The sequence below is a fragment of the Mustela nigripes genome, chromosome 8, assembly GCF_022355385.1.
Source record: "Mustela nigripes isolate SB6536 chromosome 8, MUSNIG.SB6536, whole genome shotgun sequence".
NCBI classification, from domain to species: domain Eukaryota; kingdom Metazoa; phylum Chordata; class Mammalia; order Carnivora; family Mustelidae; genus Mustela; species Mustela nigripes.
In genome coordinates this window covers 79,158,929-79,179,657 of record NC_081564.1, presented here as the reverse complement: position 1 = coordinate 79,179,657, position 20,729 = coordinate 79,158,929, and the positions used below count along the sequence as shown (strand labels likewise).

Here is a 20,729-nt window from a genome sequence, read left to right as displayed (position 1 = left end):
AAGCTCTCTTAGTCATTCTCAAAAGAGAGGAAATGGGAAAAACATGATACGCCGTAATAAGGAAGCCATCCCAACTCACTAAATGCTAAGGAATTAGAACTATGTATTTGAGGGTCATTTGCAATATTTTTTCCCACATATCTCTCCTCTGATAGGGCTCATTGGATCTGCAATGTCCAATCATGTCCGCAAGATTTAACAACTAGGAGCCCCACTCCTTTCTCAGAAAGCAGCACATGGAGAATCTGCAGCACAGATCAGCATGGAGAAAAACACACCCGTCCCCCTCCATCGGAAACCCAAAAATGCTTCCGGGCTCCTATTTCAAGCTACGAGGTCATTAGTGGGGCCTCCATCCACAGCAGCGTGTTTTGCCACAGGTAATAATGGTCATAGTTATTCCTAGTGTTTTCGAGCGTAGCATGAACGAATGAGCTGGTGCTCGTGTCCGGCCAAAGAGAAGGGTCTATCGTGGTTCTTGTTTATATTGTCCTACGTTCCCTACGTGCCAGCAAGGACCTTTTTAGACTTCTGAATAATTCATAAGGAAAAGAACGTAAGCTGCAGGCCCAGATACAAGAGTCCAGACAAAACCAAGCCCCTCCGAAACAAGGGTTCCCAAGACTTCAGTGTCTGGAAGTTGAGATGTCACCATAAAATAGCTCAAGAATTTCTTCATCAAAACATGTTCATTTCTACCTCCAGAGACTTTCCACGTGGCTTCTCGAAGTTACCATTCCTCTGTACTGCTGTCGGTCCAATATCAGTTAGCTGGTTACCTTATCCATACTATTTTGCTCTCACCAGGTTTTGAAGATAAAAATAGATTCATTCTCCAGCTCAACCATTTCATAAGCAGTACCGGGTAAGTGTTCTTAGTTCTCTAGGCCTTAGTTTTCTTGTAGGTAAAATGTAACTAAGATGTAAATATACTTTGTAGAGTGAGGAGAGGCTAGGTAATGCTGTGATAACAGTCCCACACAATGTTTTGAAACAATAGACTTTATTTCTTATTCATTCCAAGTCTTCCGTGGGACCAGCAGGCTTCTTAGCTATCCAAACCACCTCATTATTTTGACCCTACCCTCTGGACACAAAGCTTCCCCCAGATTTCCAAAACAGGATGGAGCAGAGACTCTCCCACTGGCAACTGAGTGCTTTGACTGGGAAGTGGCCCATACCATTTAGAATAAGGGAATAAATAAAATCTTAAAAAAAAATTGTTAAGATTTGTGAGGTAACCCAGAAATTCTTTATGACAACGGAGCAACAGGGGAGTAAATGTCAGAAAGAGCATGGCACAGGAAGTGGGTGCCTGAGAGCATTCGTCACAAGAGCCTGAAGCGTCTAGGGAGTAACCACTCTGCGTTTGCGGAGGTGGAAGAACAGTGGCTTGGAGTTGGGGAGTGTGGACGCCATTGCCAGGGGAGCCAGGACGGAAGTGCCGTCTCAGCCAGCCTGTCCCCATGCTTCCAGGCAACACGCACACGTGCCCGGATCTACGGAAACTCTGGGAGAAGCTGACCTCAAGAGCAAGGGGATTAGGGAGCTCAGCAGAGGTAAGTAACAGGTCACTGGATAGAACATATAGAAAATTCTACGCTGACGGGTAACCTAAAAACACTGAAGTGTTGTAGCATTAAATAAACCTTCTAAAGTTCAGGTGCCAATCAGAGCTACAGCTTGTAAAAGTAGAAACCTCAGAGGCTAACTGTTGACAAATTGCTAGCCTTTCCTTCCTTTGATTGGGCCAGAATGTCATCAGGAGCGATGTTACATGCATTATGACAAACTAAGGTCCAGGCATAGCTAGTTGCAGAGTATAAGAAGGCACAGGCAAGGAAGGCTTTTTAATTATATTCCTTCGATGTCCTGCAGAATTGCCATTTTCCCCTAATTTGGCTCATGTAAAAATAACTGCGAGCTACTGAAAATCAGGCTGCATCTCTCACCTCTTAGTCCAGGTTCTCTTTAGGTAATGTGGAAAATTCCTACCACGGTGTGGATACCCTCAGGATGGGCTGTGGCCTCTTTGAGAAACGTGAACAGAGCATTGGCATGGATTAAAACTCCATTTGACTAAAGATGCTGGGGAATTGGACCATCACCATTGTATTATCCCAGTAGGCAAGAGGTGGTTTATAAAAAACTTAGACATATTTTGTGTTTACATAATTTTAGTGGGTTCTGTTCTCCATTTCTTTTTTTTTTTTTTAAAGATTTTTATTTATTTCTTTGATAGAGAGATAGAGAGAGAACACAAATGGACAGAGAAGCAGGCAGAGGAAGAAGGAAAAGCAGACTCCCTGCTGAGCAGGGAGATTGAGGTGGGGCTCGATCTCAGGACCCTAGGATCGTGACCTGAGCCAAAGGCAAATGCTTAATGACTGAGCCACTCAGGCGCCATTTGTTCTCCATTTCTTTTTTTTTTTTAATTTTTTATTTTTTATAAACATATATTTTTATCCCCAGGGGTACAGGTCTGTGAATCACCATGTTCTCCATTTCTTACTGTTAGATTTCACTAGACAACATTTTCTGTGTTGGATTGTAATTCCTGTCCCTCTTTTCCTTCCCCGCCAGGGGGTGGAAGGAACTGCACAACCTTACTTCCCGGAAGCTGCATGGAAAGATAGAAGCTCTAATAACTGGGACTTCTTTCTTCTTTCTTCTAACTTTTTGGGTGGGTCCAAGGTTTGGGGCCACCCAGAGGGTGGGTGAGGGAGTTTAAGAGGTTGAGGCATGATTGCTAACGCGGTCAGGGATGGGACCATGAACAGAGAACCTTAGAGGTGCTATAGTGATTGCATGGTGAGTGTCCAGGCAGGTGGGACCATGGCGGCCTTCGAGAAGGGTCACTCACTGGAGGGACACACACAAGCTGGGGAGAGCAGCCACTCCTGATGGAGACATCCAAATGCAACCCATCCTTATCTCCCAAAGAGGTTTTGTTCCTTATAGGTTTATAGAGTGTTGGTTACCCATCTCTCAGTAAAAGAAAATAAAAGGTTGCCCCTAACAGTCAGTCCCACTCCAGGCACTCACTCACCTCAGTCATTATGAGACTCTGAACCAGAGCTCAGATTAACGTAGAGTGCCGCTGATAGTCTCCAGAGGTAAGGAGAGACACATTTGAAGCTGCAAACCAGGCGCCTAAGCAGGACTGAGAGTCTATGATGAATGTTCATAGGCTGGACATCCAGATACGCTCTCCTTCTTCTCTGCCTCAAGCTGAGTCTGGAGCCCACATTCCTAAGAAATACGCCGCCCATCAGCATTTCTGATAGCACTTTTAGAAGAGGATGGAAGGGAGAACACAGGCAGGGTACAGACCTCACGGACCAAGTTAATTCCAAGGAAGACAGGGAAGACTTCATACAGTTACTCAGCAACCCCCAATACCTCCTCACACTATGCATCCAGAAGGGTCTTTCTGGAAGAATCCACCACCTGTCACTCACAATATAAACTGAGTTCTCACCTTTGCTGTCTACTCTACATGGTATTAGGCAGTGAGTTCCAACACTGGTACCATCTACACCCAAAGGCTCTCACCATGAGGACCCAACACTACAAAGGCGGAACATCTTAAATGTCTTAAAACATGCAATGACCCTTAAGAAAAGTTCATGCATTTGGTACCAGTTCTGGAAGTGAGAAGAGAGAAAAGGAGGAAGATATAACATTCTAGAATACAACTAAGAATGAAGAGAGACTTATATTTTCTAATTATGAAATAAACCACAACTTGGGCAAGATAGATAACACCAAATACAATTCTTATTTTTTTTTTTTAAGATTTTATATATTTACTTGTCAGAACACAAGCAGGAGAACAACAGGCAGAGGGAGAAGCAGGCTCCTTGCTGAGCAAGAAGCCCCATGCAGGGCTTGATCCCAGGACCCTAGAATCATGTCCAGAGCCCAAGGCAGATGCTTAACTGACTGCTCATCCAGGCATCCCAAACCAAATTTATTTCCCAGTTTACTGAAACTGGAGAAAGCGGAAGACAGAGAAAGCCACCAGGAAGAGAGGAAAAATCACTGACAAAAGAATGATAATTACAGGCTTTCTACTAGTAACAAGAGAAACAACAAATAAGGGAACAATCACCTCAAGCTGCTCAGGAAAAAAATATATATATCACCCCATGCTGAGCTGAACTTTCAGTTCAAGAATGATGTCGATTGAAATAAAGAAATTTACATGGAGACTGAGCGAGTTCTATTTCAGGAGGAGAGAAATTGATAAGGAGAGGGTAACATAGAAGCAAAATGGAGCAAGGAAAATGGCACACACATTCGTACCATTTTATGTTAAGATTTTTCTTGTTATTCTTGTGATTCCAGAAACTGGAAATGGAATGTGACAAAGAGAGCAGGTCACCAAGAAGAAAAAGAAGAATAAAGCACATTAGGGTGAAACCAAGAGCTGCTTCAAGTTTTGGGAATTATGAAAGCAAATCAGTTACAGAATATGCTTGTCCTTTCTGTCTGTGACTACCAGGCAGGGTCCAAACACACATCAGTCACTGGCACGCCCACCCACACTAAATTTAAGCATTTTTTTTTCTTTTCTGCTACTTGGTTGAAAGTATACTTTTATTTCTTCATAATTCCTTTTTTAAATATTAAATATATTAAATGCCGTCATATTTTACCCCTTATATTTACCTTCTCAATACGGAATGATGGACTTGTAAACTCAAAGTGCATGTTCCCGAATGCTGACAGCTTGAATGTCTATTTCATATGAATCTAAAAGTTGCTGTGGAACTCTAAGAAAAGGTGACAGGCAAAACAGTTCAATTTTGTGTAAATTTTTTTCATTCCCTGAGCATGAGGATATCTAATCACTAGATCATGTAAAATAATAGTGAATGAACATGGCAAAGAAAGGGTCATCGAAAGAGTCTCAGCATTCTCTCATGAAAGCATTTGGGTTGGTTGTCACCAAGGGTTTTGTCCTTGTGTGTGCTTCTGTGGCTAGAGAGAATGGTTCAAGTGTTTCTGAAATGAATGGCAGTCACTCAAGACCTCTGAGCTTGGGATGCACTGTCAGTTTATCCAACCAGCTTGGGTACCGTGATTTGTAAAGGCACAAGTTCCTATGTGGGGTTGTGTGAGGGAACTTTGGAAAATGTCAGGGGAATCATTTTGTGCTCTAAAAATACAGTTTGATGAATTATACCCAGTGGCCTAAAAGAGACAGCCACATGCAAGAAGCCAGGTTCATTTGCAGCATATAATCCACACCTCGGGAGCATTTCTCTTTATACCTGCACCATACTCAAGATGGGCACCCTTTCGGATAACGATGCTGGAAAATTGTTTTTACTTTCTGTAAAGATGCTCCAGGGAATGGAAGATGCTGAATATACTGGAACTGAAGTAACAGGATATACTGGGTTGAAGAGTGTCCTTCAAAAGTTCATGACCACCCAGCTCTTGAGAATGTAAGCTGATTTGGAAATAGGGACTTTGTAGAGATGTAAGTTTTTCAGATGAGGTCATACCGGCTTAGGATGGACTCAAATCCAATGACTGGTATCCTAAGAAGAGGAAAATTTAGGGGCACATGGGTGGGTCAGTTGGTTGAGCATCAGACCCTTGGTCTCAGGTCTTGATCTTAGGGTCATCAGTTCAGGCCTCCCAGTGGGCTCTGCCCAGGCCATGGGCGTGGCGGCAGTGGAGGAAGAGGAGGAGAAGAGGAGGGGGAGAAGGAGGAGAAGAAGAAGAGGAAGGAGAGAAAGAGGAAGGAGGAGAAGAGGAAGGAGAAGAAGGAGGAGGAAGTGGGGGGGCATGGAAGGGTAGGGGAAGAAGAAGAGGAGGAGGAAGAAAATTTAGATACAGACATACATAGAAGGAAGACAGTGTGAAGACCGACACAGGGAAAGTACCATGTGATAAGGGGGCAGAGATTGGAAGAACAGTCCACAGACCAAGGAACACCAAAGACTGTTGGCAACCACAGAGCTAGGAAAGAGACAAGGAAGGAATTTCCATGGAGCCCACAGAAAAAGTGCAGCCTTGCCAATGCCTTGGTTTCAGACCTCTGGCTTCCTGAACTGAGCATCAACTCTGTTCTGCTGAGCCGTCCAGGGTTCAGGGCTTGGTTCTGGCTACCCTAGATATCTACAACCCCCGATGGGTCTCCTTTAGGAACACAGGCTCCATTCCCACTAACCAGGCATCGTGCTCTCTTCCCTCCACCCTGAGTTACCCTCAGTGCTCCGCTTCATTTCATTCTGAAAAATACAACTCTCCTCCAACCCTTCTTCTCCACTGAGGCAACTAGCAAACGGGGTCACTGACTATAAACCCACTGTCAGACTCGAATTAGACTGGAGACGACCAGCGCTTTGCAACAGCAGAGAGCATCCTCGAGGATGTCCAGATTTATGCCCCTGCTGATCAAAGGAGTACTCTTGCCATTTGGATGGTTCATGGGACATGTTTGCAGAGCACTCCTGGAAAGAACTTGGAAAGCCAGCCCCCTGCTCCCCCGCGTAAATTGAGCAGAGACTCAAGCGCACTCTATTTCAAACAAAACAGTCACGGCACTCTCACCAGCAGCCTTCCGTGGGAGGTTGTCGTTGTCCCAGAGCCGACTGGAGCGGGAACCAGCTAATGGATAAAACAGGCAGCCACCGGCAGGCACATATGTGCATGGATCTCTCAAGCACAGATGTGAAACTGCAGTGAATCCCTGGAGAAATGCACACACTATAAATACAGAGGAGATCACTTGGCAGGTAAGAAGAGAACATTTATTTTTGATTTCTGATAAAAGGAGAAAATCAATTTATTCCAAGACTGGATGAGTCGTTTCAGTTATTTGCTCTCACTTGCTTAAGGATGTGGGTGAAGGTCGGTGAAACTGACCTTCCACTAATGACTGCTGATGAGGGAGGACTGAGTCTACAGTCCTTGATCCGACTGCTTCGAGTGGTTCTGGGAAGTTCCCGGAGGAAGAGCAATGCCTGGAGGGTCAGTCCCGAAGTCCTGGTGCACAGATCCCTGCCCTCCAGTGACATCCGTTGACACTTCCAAGACAGGTTCATAGACAGAAGAGCTCCATTTTATTCTGTGTATTTAATTAAGTGAAATAAATACCATGCTTGAGTAGCTTTGTGGGTATTGAAGAGTAAGCTCATTATTTTATATTCATACGGGCAGAGAATCCTATCATAACCACTTCCCCTGTCAAAAGAAAAAAAAAAGGTTTAAGAAAAAAACCCTAAAAACTAAAAGTTCAAGTTAGCAAGTGAGCTATATTATAAGAATAATTAGATATTAAGCCTTCCTTTAAAGCTTTATGTTCTGTGTCAAAGCAGGGTTGCATCATAAGTAGACGCAGTGACGAATTCAGGGTCCCAAACTGTAGCTAAGCATTCTCTTCCGTCAACACCCAGCACGACGTGGAATGTCCTGGAACTTGCACAACTTTGAACTTACTTGTGTCCTGAATTGCTGCATGCATCCCAACAAGGAACTGCAGAAAAAATGTTTGTATGCTATTTGGCGGACTTTGTCGTGTAGAACATATCAGGAAAGTCATCAGGAGAGAGCCACTAATGACTTGAAAGGACGAGACCACAAAACCAATCAACTGCAATCCCGGAGGAGGATCCCGGGATCTCACAAAACCATCTGGCTGCCTCTGACTCTGGGTGCAGAGTTCTTCCCGTTCCCAGTTGAACGCTCTTTGAAATCCTGCGGCCAGAAAAAGGAAAGGTAAATCAAACAACTTCAGGTAATGAGCTCGCCAAAGATGTGTTTTCCCAAGAGAGATGATTTTGAGGCTTAGGTTCAACAGTGTCACCTCAGGCCTCTCTTCTCTCCTGGTGCCTGGCCCCATCTCCAGGATTCCCTGTGACTCGCTCTTGAACCCGGGGCCTGTTGTCATCAGTGTTTAAACATGTGAACATGTCTGGCTCCCTCACCAACCAGCCTGCATGCCTCTAAGGCTGTATCTCATGCATCTTTGAATCCACCACCCCTCACCTGAAGTTTGGCATGAGGTCAGGGCTTCATAAATGGTGCTTTTAGGGGAGGCTGAGTGACTTAGTCAATTGGGTGTCTGCCTCGGGCTCAGGTCCTGATCTCCGGGCCCCCAGGATCAAGCCCTGCCTTGGGCTCCCTGCTCACAGGAAACCTGCTTCTCGTTCTCTTATCTGCTTATGCTCTTTCTTGCTATCTCTCTCTCTTAAATAAACAAAATCTTCAAAAAGTGAATAAATAAATGGTGCTTTTAAACAAATGTTTATTGTCACAGATTTGGAGACCACACAGACATACGTGAAATGTGGCTATATTCATGGAACACATATCTGTGACAATAGACCAACAAAAAAGCAAAAACAATGTCCCAAAACAATGCAGTAAATATACTGCATTTAAAACAGAAGAATTCCTTGCTCTACTTCTTAGGAAGTTTTCATCTCTTAAAACAGAAAAAGTACAGGAGCGCTTAGTGATAGGAAGAAGGTAAAGAGTGAACTAGAGAGACAGAATATCTTTTCTTCTCAGCAATTTGAATAACAGTTTCCTCTCTGCCCTAACACCAGACTCTCCCTCCATGCCTTGGATGTCTGAGATTCCTTCTCTCTCCAGTCCTCTCCTCCTCCCTTATGGTGCAGGAAACTTCAACTGTCCTTGTCCCTGGACTTAGTGCCGAGAGCCTAACGAATAACGTTGTAAATTAAATTAGTGGCACACATAAATTCAGGGCAAAAAAGGCTCTGGCTAATCTAAGCCAGTCATACGCAAATAAAAGGACACATTTAAGGTTGTTCAGGTCCAGGCTTGGTGCACCTGAAGAGTGGGAGATGCTGAAACTCCCCCTTACGCAGTTTCATTGTTTTTGCAGTGTTCATTGAAACTCACAATTTACAATCTTTTTTCCCTGGCCGGATGAAAACATCTGGTCTCGCCCTCTGGGTATGATCAACCTTCATATTTTCGAAAAGTGTTGAGTAAGCATTTCAACTTCTCCCTTTAAGATAACTAACCTAAGAAAACAATAATGCTAGTTCTTGCGGTTGTCGTATTTTTCCCAAATTCGAATGCCACTTGCAATGTGTGCAATGAACTCACTTCAGATTTTCTACTTCTCTCCCAAGATGTAGAACCAAGGATTGAAGGCTGAACTAGAGGGCAGTCAACACTAATTTAAAAAGAATTGTCTTCCGTGCTGTTGCATCCCACACTGTAGGTTATACTTCCTGTTAACACGGTTGTTATGATAATAGAACTCACTTCTGGTTCTCAGTGTGCTGTGGTTTACTGCAGAACCTCCACACATGGCTGAATTTATAAAGAGTTCACACACATACTGGAAACAGGAACACTAGCTTTAAACTCTGAATGCTGATATAGAAAATAGCCTTCGGTTAGATTGATTTACTTTCAATTTTTATATTTAATGAACTATTTTGAAGGAGAACTCTGCCCATGTGGCTTCACTAAGTAGCAGTTAATAGATCTTGAATTATTCAGTGGTTAGTGTTCATGACTTCTGCTGTCTGCCATCTTGTCCCTTGGTTCCTATACCAACCACACTACATGCAAAAGAGAAAGAGGTAAAGCAGACAGGAATACACCTCAATCGCCAGGCTTTTTGTTTGTGAGCAACAATTACAAAGGTCAATGGTGCCCAGCAGAAGGACAGACATTAGGGTGAAATGAAATTCTCTTGATTAAGAATGAAGTTGAGGGGAGGGACGCCTGGGTGGCTCAGTTGGTTAAGCCGCTGCCTTCGGCTCAGGTCATGATCCCAGCATCCTGGGATGGAGTCCCGCTTCGGGCTCCTTGCTCGGCAGGGAGCCTGCTTCTCTTTCTGTCTCTGCCTGCCTCTCTGTCTGCCTGTGCTCACTCGCTCACTCTCCCTCTATGCCTGACAAATAAATAAATAAAATCTTTAAAAAAAAAAAAAAGAATGAAGTTGAGGGGGAAAAAAAAAGAATGAAAAAGAATGAAGTTGAGTTTAATGTTTCACTTAATCGTGAAATAAAACAAAACCGATTTTTTAAAGCTATAATAAAGAAGTATTTCTGTGGATACATACTTTTTCATTAGTTTTCAATATTTGGACTCAAAATAATATTATACTTCTGATAATAGAGTGCTTGGATTGTTACCCTTTTGTTTTTGCAATGTATAAGCTCCCTCTTCTGACTATGTGATGTAATTCATCATATGTATATGTCCTCTTTACCTTTTAAAAGCTCTTGCAGGGGCACCTGGGTGACTCAGCAGGTTAAAGCCTCTGCTTTCAGCTCAGGCCATGATCTCAGAGTCCTTGGATCCATTCCCACATCCGGGCTCTCTGCTCAGTGGGGAGCCTGCTGCCCTTCCGTTCTCTCTGCTTGCCTCTCTGCCTACTTGTAATCTCTGTCTGTCAAAAAAAAAAAAACTTAAAAAAAAAAAAAAAAAAAAAAAAAAAAAAGAGCTCTTGCAGATCCTCCTATAAACAAAAAAACCTGATGTGATATAAAATAAATACAGTTTGTGCCTGAACATTGACCTGAAACTGTGGAGTTTGGTGGTTTTTTGTGTGTGTGTGTGTTTTTTTTAAGATTTTACTTATTTATTCATTTTCTTAGAGAGCAAGAGAAAGAGAGGGCAAGCAGAGGGGAGGGAGAAGTAGAAAGGATCTCAAACAGACTGTGCTGAGTACGGAGCCCAATGCAGAGTTCGATCTCCTGACACTGAGGTCATGACCAGAACCAAAATTAAGAGTCAGATGCTTAATAAATAAATAAATAAATAAATATTTAAAAAAATAAAAAAATAAAATTTAAAAAAAAAAAGAGTCAGATGCTTAACCAACTGGGCCACTCAGGCGCCCCTTGAAACTGTAAGTTTTAAATTAAGATTTTTTTTCCTCCAGAATTATAAGTGGTATTTCTGAAAAATAAAACAAAACAAAACAGAATTCATTGTCTTAAGTAAGCTGTTTTTTGCTGCAAATAATTGTGTTCCTGAATCACCATTCATAGGGCAAACTCCTTGGTTTTGATAAAAATAACATAATTTTATAATACATAAATAAAATAGCTTACAAAAATTTTTGAAAATATACAAGATGAGTTTAATTCACAGCACATTAATTTAGGTATTAGAGTCTTTGAAAATATATATATCATGGCTGCATAATATTCTATAATAAGTACATACCATAAATTCCTTAAATAATAGCATAAAGGTACACAGATTATTCCCAGTTTCCACCATTATAAATAATCATAAGATTATTTATTTTAAATAAATATTTTCAATTATTTACTTAAAAAACAATTTTTAAAGGATCTCTGGTCCATATCATAGAAATATTTCTAAAAATGTTGGCAACCAACACATCTTTCTAAACTCCCTTCCAGAAACATACAAATTTACAATTCCATCAACAGTATGTGGTAGTTCCCTCCATGTCCTCAACATTCTTAGTATTTTCAATATTCATCAGCTTTATAAATGAAAGAGGTTATTTTAAAATCATATTTTATTAGAACCACGTAAAAATCTTTCCCCTCTAATTTTATTGTGTGGTTTTGGGGTGATTTTTGTTTTTATTTTTGTTTTTGTGTTTTTCTATCCCCAACATGGGGCTCAAACTCATGACCCTGAGATCAAGAGTCACATGCTCTATAGACTGAGCCAGCCAGGTGCCCCATCCCTAATTTCTGACCACTATTATTTTTCCTTCTTTATAAATCAACTTTAGATGTCCTTTAAATTTTTTTCTAATAGGGTGTTCAAGATTTTCTTATGGATTTTAGGAGTTCTCCATAGGTTGATTAAAAACTTGCTTCATATGCTTTTGCTCTAATTTACTGTGTTTTATAACATAAAGAAGATTTTAATATGCCATGTAATCAAACCCACATTCACGTAGGGATACTTTACGAGTTCCAATACAGTTTTAAATTCCACTCTCACATCTTTGATTTCCTCAAATCATTTTCCTTTTCTTTCCTTTGACTTTCAGTTAGCTCGTGTTTTACTTCAGCCTGTGTGTTTCTGTGTCATCTTTTCACTTCTTATAAAAACACCCCTTTTGTCTTATATTTTACTGAGATCATAAAGCAGGTATGGCCCAAATATAATTTATTTCCCATAGTAAATCTTTTCAAAACCAGCTCTTTTTCTGGATATTGAGTCCCTTGTCCCTCTCCTTATTCGGAGCTGTAAAGTCTTTCCACAGGCCTCCTGTTGGCTGTTTTCTGTTCATGCATCCTTGAGAAAGGAGCATCTCTCCTAGTCTCCTATTTGCAAGTAAAAAGAGGGGGAAGGGTTCTCTCTGTGTCTCCTCACTGTCCATCTGCTTGCTGTTAGTAATCTCCTCTCCAATTCTGAAGCCCAAGAGATTTTGTTTGTTTGTAGTTAAATTTGCTTTCCAGGTTTAGTGAAACCATCAGTCTAAAAGAAACAAGGAGAAATCAGAACCATAGGCAAGCAAGCCCAGCTCTGTGAGGTCTCTGTCAGCGTGTCCAGGGGCAGCCATCTGTGTCTGACTCTGTGTTCACCCTCATCTCCAAGGAGGGCCCACAGATCCAGGCTTCTCCTTAGGAAGCGGCTCATGCAGACAATTTTTGCTTCATCAGGGGGAGGCCCACTGCCTGGAGGAGAGCCTTGCCCCACTCCTTACTCTGTTGGAGTAAGGTGGAGCCCCAGTGGTTGAGAGCCCGGGACTCTCACAGGGGCTGCCTGGGTTGGCTCCTTAATTCCCAGCAGCAGAAGGGACTCCATGGGTAGGGCCTTCCCTGTCTGCCTCCAGTCTACCCTCCGGGCTCCAAATTAAGGAATATCCATGGAGTTCTGCAGGATGTACTCTCCTTAATTGCCAGGTTTGCCCCATCTTCTCAGAAGGGCACATGGAGCCAGCCTTCAGTGTCTCCCCAAGTCGGGCCCCAGTGGCTCTTTACCCAAAAAAGATGTTTTGCAATTTCTCTCAAGTGATGGGCTCTCCTCCCTGGTTTTCAGGAACCACAAACAACATTGGTTCCCTTTATTTTATATCATTTTAGCCATCATTACCAAAGGGCCACTCATCTAGTTTTCTCCCCCAGTCCCAGGCATATCAAGGGATCTGTACTCCGTTGGCCCCAAATCCTTTCAGCTGGAAATCATTATTCCCACCTTGCAGCTAAGAGTACTTTATTTTTATTTCTCACCTTTCATGGGCTCTTCTCTCGTCAATTCGACTGTAACTTTTTTGAGGGCAAGAGGAATGATCAGCTTCTCCTGGTTTGCCCAGCACCTCTAGAGAGTTGACACAAGAAGGCCCAAGAATCTCCCTGTCCCTGGACCAGGCAGTTGCCCAATCAAGGTCAAGGTGAGCTGTATCTTTAAGCCTCTCTCCCAAACCCATCATCTAAAACTATCTGGCCCAAAGCAGATATTAGTGAGGTATCTATAGAGGAGCGATTTACCTTGCCCCTAGACCCCACGCATATGTTTATAGGGCTAAGGACCAAGTTTACGGCTGCTCACCAGAGAAGCTAAGAAATTGATGAGCACATCGGGCCTATTTGTGTGGTGAAGTTGAGAACTTCTCATGATAAGTGACATAACCTGGTTCATGATCTCTAGATACTTACAAATTAAAAGAAACCTCATCACGGAGAAGTTTCAGACATAATTACAAAGAGTAAAGTATGGCTAGAATGATTCCTCAAAGACTAATATTTTCTGAAACTAGCTATTATACCATTCAGTAGATATGCAAAATCTGTTTCCAAAAGCACTAGTGCCCCAGGCTGCCCTCCACAGCCATTTAAAACATTATAATTAATTACCTACTGGATGTGCAATAATATACCAATGGTGCTTCAAGACATGTCCTCTGTCCTAAAGATTTTGTTCAGAAGGAATAGTTGAGAGCTGTGACTATTTACCTTTTCCCTATGGCCAACTCAAAATCATGCCAAGTACAGTCCTCATAAAAATAGGTTCTGAACACTTACTCTTTTCTTAAATTATTTAAATAAAGAGAATGAGTCTTGCTTGCGGCATCACAACAGCCTTCAAGTTCAGTGAATTCCATGAAGCAGAGAGAATCCTCTTGGGTCCTTGGTGGAGATCCATCCAAGCATCAGCCACATTTAGTGTCTAAAAGGGTTCTAGAGGCATCCAAGGCCAGGAAAGGGGGGGAGGACCTACCATGCTTAATTTGAAGAATCAAATAACTCATCGAGGTTTTCCAAACCACAACAACATGGCAGAGGAAAAAAAAAACACAAGAGCCCTAGCAATCATGCATTAGAAACTAGAAAAATCTCTTGATGAAAACAAAACCTGTAAAGAAATAGCAAAGGAGGTGAAATTGATGCCAGTTTCCCATGGGAATTTTAGCTTTTTTGGACATATTCAAGTTTCCTGAGGGCAGAGATCGCTCCTTGTGAACTAAAACCATTTTCTCTTTCATATGTCAGTGCTTACTTAGGAAGTGGTTTTGTGTGGAAAGAAGAGATTGAATTTAGATAAATACCAGTCCCAGAGCAGATGTTCTCTACTTGGACAAAGATATAAAGCACAGGGAGAAAAAGTCATTCAGAAATTAAAATTAAAAATCACGTATTGATTGTGGAGTGACTAATCATTGGACCACGCTACTGATGACTGTGCCATCTGTCTTCAGAGATCTCCAAATATAGCCACCGGAGGGCTGAGTGTGCTGAAACAGAGCCGAGCACCAGGCCTGCGCCTGGGATCTGGCATCCACTGGCCTCATTCAGCTCCCAGCCCGTCACCTTCCACGTGAGTGACCTTGGGAATTACTTGACCTTTCTAAACCTCCGTTTCCTCATGGATAATAAATACCCCTCCCTCGTAAGGTGGTTACGTAGAGCAACAAATGCCTCGTTAGAAGAATGAGGTTGTGAGAGATGGTATCACAACATTCTATTATTTGATTCGTAGGATTTGAGTCGATGCTTAGAAGTTGTCCCAATTGACCTCTAAAGTGTAATGGACCCATGATATTTGTCTGTGTTACTAAAGAGTGCACTGAATGTTTTCTGCTTCCAAACATTTAGTGATGTGATATAAAAACTCTTTCACCTCAGTTTAAAGATATCCCTCCAAATGCCCTCCCTGATTTACTGAGACATTTGTCTCTGTACTCCCAAATTCACAGGTTTCCATGTCTCTCCCAATCCAGATAGGTTCTTCATTTTGTCCTCTTCATACCCTGTTTGTTTCCACCATGCTTACACCCCACTACATGCCCTCTGAAGGATCTTGCCCTGTGCCAGGTATATCCCTGTTGGCTCTGAAAACTCCATTCCCTGACCTTCCCCACTCCTGATTTCTGCCACTGATATTTCTCAAGCTGCACTGACAACTGGCTTCCCCCCAGGAGTCCCTGCTCACCACAGAGAGCCTGTCCCCTCATCCCTGGCAACACTATCTTCCCTCTTTGTCCCTCTAGCCCTACAGCTGGTCCACTCCTTGTGGATGCCAACTTTTGAGTTGAGCTCACTCTTTCTTTCTTTATTTCTTTTTTCCTTCCTTTCTTTCTTTCTTTCCTTTTGGGATTTTATTTATTTATTTGACAGAGAGAGAGAGAGAGCACACAAGCAGGAGGAAGAGCAGAGAGAGAGGGAGAAGCAGGCTCCCCAATGAGCAAGGAGCCCAACATGGGGCTTGATGCCAGGACTCTGAGATCATGACCTGAGCTGAAGGCAGATGCCCAACTGAATGAGCCACCCATGCACCACTGGGTTGAGTTCTTGTCCCTTTTTCCTCCTCTGTGTGTGTGCCTGTGTGTGTGTGTTTGTGTTAAAATACACACAGCATAAGATTTAGTATCTTAACTATTTTTAAGTGTAGAGTTGAGTGATTTTAAGTACATCCATGTTGTTGTACAAACATCACCACCATCCATCTCCAGAACTTTCTTCATCTTAGAACACCAAAATGGTGTATCCAATAAACACTAACTCCCTTTTTTATATATTTAGTCTTTCCAAGACTTTTTAAGCTAATTCTCCTTGTTAAGTTTCCTTTCTTGATGCACCTGGTATAAGCTCTGCTTTTCTGATGGGGTCCTTCACCTTCAACACACAAGATTTCTAAAATTATCAGGTTGCTGTTGAGTATCTGAATAGGGCATGGTGCCAGCAGTAAAGAAATAAATAAGACACAGTGCTGCTGTTGTTCTTGAAGAACTTATAGTCTCATGGGAGAGAAGCAAATCAGATTGATTACAATCTCATATTTTGAATAAGCACATGAGCTCTGGAGGAAAAGCACATAGTTGTGAGTCCTGGCTCTCCCACTTGCTGGTTCTGTAACATGGGCAGATTAGGAACCTTTCAAGAAGGACTTCATGCATTTGGCTCAGGGTCCAGACTAGGTGGTCCTTATTGCACAACAAGGAGCTGTCAGGAAGACCAACAAAGCAGGATCACTTGGGATGCATTAGGAGTGTCTGGTCAAATGCAAGGCTATCATCTAGAAAGGTACCACCAGTTCAGGCTGCTGGCAGGGTGAATGAGGAGATGGGGGCAGGAAAGTTTCTTAGCCAGAAGGGAGGGAAGGGTTGAAAAATACACAACAAACTTTCTGATCAGTTACGAAGCCTTCCGTGACTGTTCCAGGCCAGCCTGACCTCTTGTCTCTGAATCTACCGCATCAGCGACACTCATTCCATTGTCTCTAATTCTCAAAGGCATTCATTCTTGCCCTCCTCTAATCCTCTCATCCAGACTGAGTGATGGGTTATTAAAGGTAAAAGCAACAACTTAGTCTTTTTCTGTCCCCCAGTGTTCTTATAATATATCATATATCAGGATATTTAACAGATTTCTTTGAGACTCTCATTCTTCAAAAAATGATATATTATGACAAGCCAGATTGAGTGATAATTCAAGAATTTAAGAAGATAACTCTAAATTTTAAGCTCTCCAAAAATAACAACTTACTAAATATTAATTATCAAATGAAATAAAAATGCAATCTTACTTTTAAGAGTTTGATCGTCTATGGTTTCAGCTTAATCTTGCTAACCATCTTCAGTAATGAAGAGTTAGTAACGGCTTGGTGACTTGAATTCAGAGACCCAATCTGATTAGATTTTCTGATTAAGAGAACTAATGTTAACTATGAAATATGATGCATAATAATATATGAAGCCCCATTTTGGGGTTCTATTTCAACAGAGGGCTTCCTGCATGATTAGAAAATGAAAAATGCAGTTTTTCAGGATTCATTTACTGTAAATTGACTGAAATCAACTGGAAGAAAATCCAAGCCTATTTGCCTTATTGATGCTCTTTCCATGTATATAATAATCATTTCTTAATATCGATTTGAGAAGCTGTAATTTGTTTTCACAATTAATCAATGAAGAGCAAAATTTGAATCGGAATCTTTCTCAAGTAATCCCATAATTACCACATTATAGAGCCCTCTATCTTTCTTTTCTCTCGCTAGCAATTTTAGATTTCAGTTTCCTACCAAACCATTTAGTTTGTTTGGAATTCATGCGACATTTTACATGGAAAGAAGTGTGAAATGCCACTTTCCATACCGCTTCCTTATAAATTATTCATCCCTGCTGTTTATCAGGCAGCTTCTGCACTTAGATAAGAAGTCACCTCCCGTGTGCCGCACACATCACAGGGACCTAAATAATCAAAAGTAGTGTGTAGCCTGTTAAAAGAGTAAGGAGAAATTCCAAGCAAGCAGAGTCTGGGATGAGACCCTCCCATGCTGAAACCAGCCCCACCAATCTTACTTGACATGAATAATATTATTTAGCTTGTGAAGTGTATGGTTGGGAGAAAGATCTACACTCTCAATAGCAGACAGGCAAAAGAGTGTAAATGTTCTCCACCTTGATGGGTAGTTTTATTGAATCAAAAAAGCAAATGAAAAATCGTTGTCATCCTTACAAGTGGCCTTACAAATTGCCAAAGCTGTAACTATCAAGAGAATCTTCTTCTTCTTCTTTTTTTTTTTTTTCATTTTTGAAAATGGGGGCAGCATTCCCATCTACATTATCCCATCATCCACTCGCTTTTCTCCACGGCTTTGTAGTGCCCTCCACCATGGTTGTGTTTGATCTGACCTATATTTTGATCTGGAATGTCCATTTTCCACCAACTTATGATAATGAATCCATTGATAATGTTCTAACACTTGAGAATTTAGAGGATAACAATTTGGTCTTAAGAATGACTTAAGGTTATCATGATTTTAGGTGTTGATCACGGATAAAAGATCATTGAACTAACTATAACATTTCAGGGTCAGCTCAACTTTCCCCTTTGAATAACTTTCTTTACTACACTTGATTCAATTCTACATTTTCTTCCTTTTTAAAGATTTTATTTATTTATTTGACAGACAGAGATCAAGTAGGCAGAGAGGCAGGCAGGGGTGGGGGGAAGGGCCAGTCTCCCTGCTGAGCAGAGAGCCCAATGCAGGGCTCTATCCCAGAACTCTGAGATCATGACCCGAGCCAAAGGCATAGACTTAAGCCATTGAAACACCCGGGCACCCCAATTCTATATTTTCATACAGTTAAGGTTAGAGTCTTATTTTGGATAGGGGTTACTCACATATCTCATTGTGCTTGTAAAATAACTATTTGTCAATCAATAAGAAACATATGTTAAAAATGTACCCAGTACCTGACAGTATGCTAAGCGAGATGCTATAGTAAACTGAAAAGAAACTTAAGATACAGAGTGGAGTGCCTTCTAGGAGATACCCTCTGCTTTAGCCCCCACAGTTTAAGTACAGCATTGCATTGACAGAGACTAACTCGTTAATGACAGAGTCAACACCAGGACTCACATCTCCAGTCCTTGAAGTTATAATTTTCCCCACTTCTTCAAGGAGCCTGCATTCTGTGTGGACAGTTGAGAATTACACACATGTAGTGATCACAGACACATGAAGCTGAATTGGATCCTGCTTAGATCAACTGGCCCCAGCAAACCTCCGATGTCTACGTTTGCCCAGCCAAAATCAGCAAGAGCCCTCGAGGCAAACCCAGCCTGGATGGGATGAACCCCGCAGATACAGGAGAAATGTTTGTTAGGCCATGTCCCTGAGGGTTTGTGGTTGTTTATTACTGAGGGAATGGTAATTGATACACCATGTAAGACGCTGCTCTAATAATGCATTCGCCTCCTTGTATAATATATAAATTATCCAAAAATATGGAGCCCCAAAGAAAGGAAGTCATTAACATTCTACCTGTCCACTGTGTCTAGCTTAATGAAATGGATACTATGGGAGAGCAAAAGATAGAAAGCATTATTGCCTTTATTTGAAGGAAGGTGACAATTACACTGATATTACATGACATACATATATGAAAAAATAACAAGCAAAGTTACTCAGCTATTTCAACGTAGAAATTGCCTTTCTTGAATCACTATCTACATGTAAACTATTGCTCAACAGGTTAGGAAAAATAGGAAATTCACTTAATGGTGAGAGAACTTTCTTAAGAAACACAGGATATTGGGGAAGGAGGTGTGTATAATTCAGGTATTTCTATTAACAACCTGAATGTTGATCCTGGAGCTTCAAGGACTCTGCCCAGCTCTAAACTCACATGTCCTTGGAGACGAAAGAAGCCCAGCATAGGAAAGAAGCCTCCTCCTTGTGAAAACTTGTCTGGAAACAAAGTTCCCATCTAAGAAAATGAGCTTTTCTCCTCCTTACGTCAGGACACTCCAGGCAAGTGTTAACAGATGAAGAGTGTCATCAAGTAAGCCTATAATTGTCCCTTAAAAAAAAATTACTCTGAACAAACTCTCTCCAAACACTATAATGAGAGTGGCGAATTTAGGAAGAGCTCTAGGAGATGCAGAAAAGTCAGATCCCCTTATGCTCCACTAGAGGAGAAGTGGGATGAGAGGAGATGAGAGCATTGCCAGCAGGCCTGTGATCTTTCTCCCTCAGTACCTGTACACACATCAAAACCTCGCTGCTCATTATGAAGGACCTGCCTTTCTAAACAGGGATGTTGCCTACAGTGTTGCATCTCTGGTGTGGCTATCAATGCAGTCACCTAGGATTTTCCTCTTGGTCATTTATCTCAAATTCAATAAACATATACATAGCATACAATATACATACCATATACAACAGACAAAAGATTTTAAATAGATATTGTTTGGGTAAAGATCAGGAGGGCTAAGAATTTAGAAGAAACATGACTCTGGGAAAACAGAAGGGTCCAGCACACAAACAGAATATAGGCAGTGGGGAAATTGGGGAATCCAGGTGAGGTTTTTAAAGAGACATCCCTAAGTGGATCAAGAACTCCATCAGCAGGAAGAGGGAGCACATGGCTCCCACAGTTCCTGTCTGTGGTGAGGAATGTCTAGTTATCATCGCTTCTCTGACAAAATGACCTCTAGATCATTTTATAATTATTAATGGAGAGAGAGAGAGACAGAGACAAACAGGAGAGGGGCAAAAATAGAAAAAAATTAAGGTAGAGAGACAAAGGGAGGGCAGCTGGCTAAAAGGGTAAAGGTAAATTTTAAGGACAAGGGAAAAGAAAATGAAATGAAGAGAAAAGGTTAACGCCAACACTGGAAAAAATAATACTAAAAAGTAGTTTTAAGAATCGAAGCACACACAGCTTAGGAAGTGGTACATTTTTCTATGGGGCTAAAATAGAAGCATTTTTTTCCAAATGTGTTGAAAACAAGAATTTAAAGAGAAGAATAAATGTAAAAGAAAGAGCAAGAAGC

At 41.6% G+C, this 20,729-nt stretch overlaps 1 long non-coding RNA gene across 1 annotated transcript; it reads left to right on the top strand.

Moving 5' to 3' along the window:
• Positions 1 to 298: 298 nt before the first annotated feature.
• Positions 299 to 1,538, top strand: LOC132023983 (uncharacterized). The gene is made up of 3 exons (XR_009406117.1): positions 299 to 380; positions 808 to 865; positions 1,477 to 1,538. It is a non-coding gene; the product is annotated as an uncharacterized LOC132023983 (long non-coding RNA).
• The last annotated feature ends 19,191 nt before the right edge of the window (positions 1,539 to 20,729 follow it).